We start from the raw sequence: 5,467 nt of genomic DNA, 5'->3' as shown, positions 1-5,467 counted from the left end.
GGCAGGAGAATCGCTTGAACCCGGGAGACGGAGGTTGCAGTCAGCCGAGATCGCACCACTGCACTCCAGCCTGAGCAACACAAGTGAAACTCTCTTTCAAAGAAAAAAAAAAAAGAAAAAAAAGAAAAAAAAAGAAAAGAGGTAAAACTCCCCCAACTCATTCTACAAAGCTAGACTAACCTAGATGCCAAATCATAGATAACAAAGACAGGAAAATGTCAGACTTATTTTTGTTTATTAATATAGATGCAAAAATCCAAAATAAAATATTTGCAGATTGAGTCTGATGATATTATCTATGTAAAATAAATCATAACATTCTATGAGTGAGTTGAGTTTATCCCAGGAAAGTAAAATTTAATATTAGGAAAATCTCTAAATATAATTGAACACATCATATGATCAAGTGAAAAGATCCAGCCTTTGATGAATTTCAACATACATTTGATAAAAACTCTCAGTAAATTAGAAATCAAGTGGAACTTCATTCACCTGATCAAGAGGGGTCTCCAAAAACCCTATAATAAATGTCATCCTAAAGAAGAACCATCAGAAACATTAAAGTTATGAACATGACAAATATACCCACCATCACCACTTCTATCCAACATTGTACTCTAGGACCCAGCCAGCACAGTAAGACAAGAAAAATAAACCAAAGGAGCAAGATTATTTTATTTCTCTAAATATACTCAACATAGTTATTTTATATTCTGTGTCTCATAATACTATTAGTTGTTATTTGCAGGTATTTTTCTACTATGTGTTGTTTTTGCTGGTTGTATCAGTTAGGGTTCTCCAGGAAACAGCCAGTGGTCTATATGTAGACATATCGAAGGGGATTTATCAGGGGAATTGGCTCACACAATTATGAAGGCCAAGAAGTCCAACGATATACTGTCTGAAAGCTGGAAAACCAGGAAAGCCATTGGTGTAATTCAGCCTGAGCCCAAAGGCCTGAGAATTGAGGTAGACAATGGTATAACTCTCAGTTTGAGGCTGAAGGCTTGAGAACCAGGAGCTCTAACGTCCAAGGGCCGGAGAAGATGGATATCCCAGCTCAAGAAGAAAGCAGCTTTGCCGTGCTCTGCCTTTTTCACTCTATCTGGGACCTCAATGGATTGGATGATGCCTGCTTACACTGATGAGGTTGGATCTGTACTCAGTTTACTGATTCAAATGCTAATATCTTCTGGTAACATCCTCACAGACATACTGAGAAATAATGTTTCACCAGCTATCTGAGTATCTCTTAACCCAGTCAAGTTAACACATAAAAATGAACAATCACGTTGTTTCTTGTTTACAGTGCCATGTTTCCTTGTTCAGTGATAGACATTTAACTGTGAGTCATTCATTTTCTTTGGAATTTTATCTGTGGAAATTATTTGAGGCCCGAGACAAAGATTTACATTTGCTTCTGCTGGGCACCTGAGGCACTACCAGTCTGGTACATTTTATACCAAATTATTGGCTTGAGTTTTTCCAGATCCTCTAGGTAGAGTGGATCTGACTGCATATGGTGTGAAATCTAACTTGTAGTAATGGATACTCAGGAGGTAATGCTTCCCTCCTACACTCATTACTACTGCTGAGGATTAAAGCATGCAATTTTCTTACAATTTCCTAGGTTTGGGGATGGGGTGAGTTTTTTCTAGCTCTCCTGTACATTGAGAGTACAGCCCTTTGGGGTTCTAAGCTTATACAGAGGAGTATGTGACCATGTTGGGCAGACTGGGGTTTTATCTTCTATCTCTGGTGCCCTGAGAGATCATGAAAACTGAAGTTAAATTTCATCTGTCAGCAAATGACCCTGTATTAGTTACTAAGTGCCATAATATTGTGGGATAATACCATACCATACCAAAGCTCAGTAGCTTAAATTAATGAGTATTCATTATTGCTCAAGAGTCTTCAAATTGGCTCGACGGTTCTTCTCATTCAGCTGGTCTCACTAATGTGTCTGCAGTCAGCTGTGGACAGGTAGATATCTTTGCTGCTCTTGCCTGGGCTCTCTCATATGTTTGGAGATCTGCTGGCTACAGGCTGGTCCATGATGATCTTAGCTGGGACGGTTGTGATGGCACAGCTCTCTTCCACCTTGTCACTCATCCTCCAGCTGTCTCAGGCTTGAGGCTTGTTCTTATAGTGAAGGCAGGAGACCAAAAGAAAGAGTAGAAGTATTCATGTCTCTGAAGGCCTAAGCTTGGAACTGGCACACCATGATTTCTTCCAGATTCCACCGGCAAAAGCAAGTTACAAGTCCACTCAGATTTAAGGGGTGGGAAAGCAGGGTCTGCCGCTTTTTTTTTTTTCTTTTTTTCCTCCTCAGAGATCCTTGTTCCAAAGAGTCCACCTCTTGATGCAGGGAGCTGCAAAGTCACAGGGCAAAGGAGATGGATTCAGGTGGAGGCAGAGAATTGGTGCTCTTTTTGCAACTCATCTATCACAGCCCCCAAGACTAAAGTTGGCTTCAGTGCTCTGCTTACTTCTCTGGTTCTGCCTTTACCTAGATTTTGGCTGGAGGGATTCTTATTTTCTTGCCAGCACATTGATACATTTAAGAATATTAAAAATATCATATTTATACAGATATATTCTCTTCTTTATTGTGTTTTAATAAAAATTACTTTATTTTTGTTTTGTTTTGCTATTTATCATGTTTTCAGTGGGAAGATCAAACAAGGCACCTGTCACACTGTCTGACTGACACTGGGTGAGTCTCTGTCTTTGCACATGTGACTGTCTACCTGAAAGTCTCTCTCCCAATCTTTGAGACTCCACTCAAATGCTGCTTTTGTGCTGTTTTTTTTTTTTTTTGAGATGGAGTCTCGCTCTGTGCCCAGGCTGGAGTGCAGTGGCATTATCTCTGCTCACTGCAAGCTCCACCTCCCAGGTTCACGCCATTCTCCCGCCTCAGCCTCCTGAGTAGCTGGGACTACAGGTGCCCACCACCATGCCCGGCTGATTTTGTTTTTGTATTTTTAGTAGGGACAGGGTTTCACCGTGTTAGCCAGGATGGTCTCGATCTCCTGACCTGGTGATCTGCTTGCCTCCGCCTCCCAAAGTGCTCGGATTATAGGAGTGAGCCACCGCGCCCAGCTTTTTGTGCTTCTTTGTCTGTCCTCTTCACCTAGGCAGAGCTAGGCCCAGGGTGAGCCCCTTGTTCAAAAATTATTAACAATTTTAAGACAGTGACAGCAGAATATTCTACTAAGAGTGATGCCCTTCTACATGTGGGGTTCTGTACAACTGCACAGGTCACAATCCCATGAAGCTGGCCCGTATAGTAATTATTGGTTTACATCTCCATTTCCCTTACTAATCACTGGATGGCTATGAGAGAACACTGCCTAAGGTAAGCCTGTCTGATTAATCTGTACGCCCCCAAGAGGCTAGCAAGGTGCCAGGTATAATCAGTAAAGGGTTGTTGAATGAACAAATGAAAATAACATCATGTTCTCAATTCTAAAATGCACCAACTCTGATAGCTTTAACAGAAAGGTAGAAGAGTCATATTAAATGTCCTCGTTTGTTGTAAGATGCTTTCCAGTTTCAGAATAGTTTACAAAATACAGGTCTTAGAACTGCAAAAACACCGTGGTGCTATTTAGCATCCTCTGTGATGGCTGTTCTTTTTTTTTTTTTTGAGACGGAGTTCCAGGCTGGAGTGCAATGGCACGATCTCAGCTCACTGCAACCTCTGCCTCCCGGTTTCAAGTGATTCGCCTGCCTCAGCCTCTGAGTAGCTGGGATTACAGGCGCCCGCCACCACACCGGACTAATTTTTGTATTTTGGGTAGAGACGGGGTTTCACCATGTTGGCCAGGCTGATCTCGAACTCCTGACCTCAGGTGATCCGCCTGCCTCAGCCTCCCAAAGTGCTAGGATTACAGGCGTGAGCCACTGCGCCTGGCTGTCAGCTGTTCTTTTTTTTTTTTTAATCTTTAAGACTGAGTCTGGCTCTGTTGCCCAGGCGGCAGTGTGGCACAATCTCAGCTCACTGCAATCTCCGCCTCCCGGGTTCAAGCAATTCTCCTGCCTCAGCCTCCTGAGTAGCTGGGATTACAGGCATGTGCCACTGCACCCAGCTAATTTTTTGTATTTTTAGTAGAGACGGGGTTTTACCATGTTGGCCAGGCTGGTCTTGGACTCCTGACCTCAGGTAATCTGCCTCCCTCGGCCTCCCAAAGTGCTAGGATTACAAGCGTGAGCCACCACGCTAGGCCTGAGGGCTCTTCTTATGCTCCACGGAAAGTGAGATGTTTCCTTCAGTTCTAAAGTAGGTTCCTGGGAACAACTTTCTCTCTTATTTTCTCTGACATCTGCTCTTGACTGAACCCTGGGCTGGAAATGGTCTGCAACCTCAGTTCATGATTGAAGAGACAATGAACTGTTCTTGTGAGTAGCAGGGTGGGTGACCAATCTACTAGTCTCTTACCAGACTTCTAGGTCTCCCTTGGGAGGAGGGCTCCCCAAGCCCCTTATGTTATTTAATGTAATGTGGCATCTTAAAACATCATCTCCCTGAGGAAAAGAGGTCTTGACTCCCAGTTGTAGCTCTTCTGGGTCTTTAGCTTCTCCGTCCCCTGCCTCGGTTTCCCCCTTTATACAGGGAGGAGAGCCGGTGGCTCCACAAGGAAACAGAGAGCAGGAAGTTGTTGGGGTGCAGGGTGGGGGCCGTTGAATCAGAACAACTCCAAGGTATGTTCCTAGAGAGGTGGACAGTCTCCCAAGCCTCCCAAGCCCACACCTCACCACCCCAAGCTTTCAAGATCGGAAAAGGTAGAGGAGGGAAGAGGGCCCACTGAACCTCCACCCCCAACTTTCAGCGCCGGAGGCAGTGTTCCCTCACACGCACCCTGGAAAGCCAGAATCCGGAGCCACCCCTTCCCCCACGTCTTCAGCCCCTCCCCCTGCGGCTTCCCCACCGCGGCCCCCTCCCCCCCATTACAGCATCGCTCTGGGCGCCAAGACGGATTCAAGCCAGGGGACTGCTGCAGTCAGCTCTCCGCCTCTCGGCTCCCGCAGCCTGTGTCCGGGCTCCGCAGCCTCCAGCTGTGCTTCGAACAGTCCCTTTCCCCCGACCCCGACACCGCCACGGCACAATCCCAGGCTCAGGGCCCACAGGCGGGCGGGCACAGTGGGCACGGGCGGGGGCCCAGCACAGGCTGCAGGTACAGCGGGGCTCTCCCTCCACACTGGGGATGCCTCGGCTGTACGGACTGTGGGTGGGGGATGCCTGCCAGCGGCTCCGAGGCCGGGCACAGCGCCCCATCCTGGCAGGGGCTGGGGCAGAAGAAGGGGGGCCCCCTGACCCCAGGCCAGGAGCTGAGGTCGGGCGGCCGACTGGGAAAGCCCGAAGGAGAGTCTCCTAAGCGGACGGGCCTGGGAGCTGTGTGTGACATTCAGGGCGTGACTGCGCCTCGGCGGGGGGCGAGACCCGGTCAGTGAGGCTAAGCTGGCC

The sequence above is a fragment of the Mandrillus leucophaeus genome, unplaced genomic scaffold (genome assembly GCF_000951045.1).
Source record: "Mandrillus leucophaeus isolate KB7577 unplaced genomic scaffold, Mleu.le_1.0 Scaffold493, whole genome shotgun sequence".
NCBI classification, from domain to species: Eukaryota; Metazoa; Chordata; class Mammalia; order Primates; family Cercopithecidae; genus Mandrillus; species Mandrillus leucophaeus.
Note: the sequence above shows the minus strand (reverse complement) of the source record.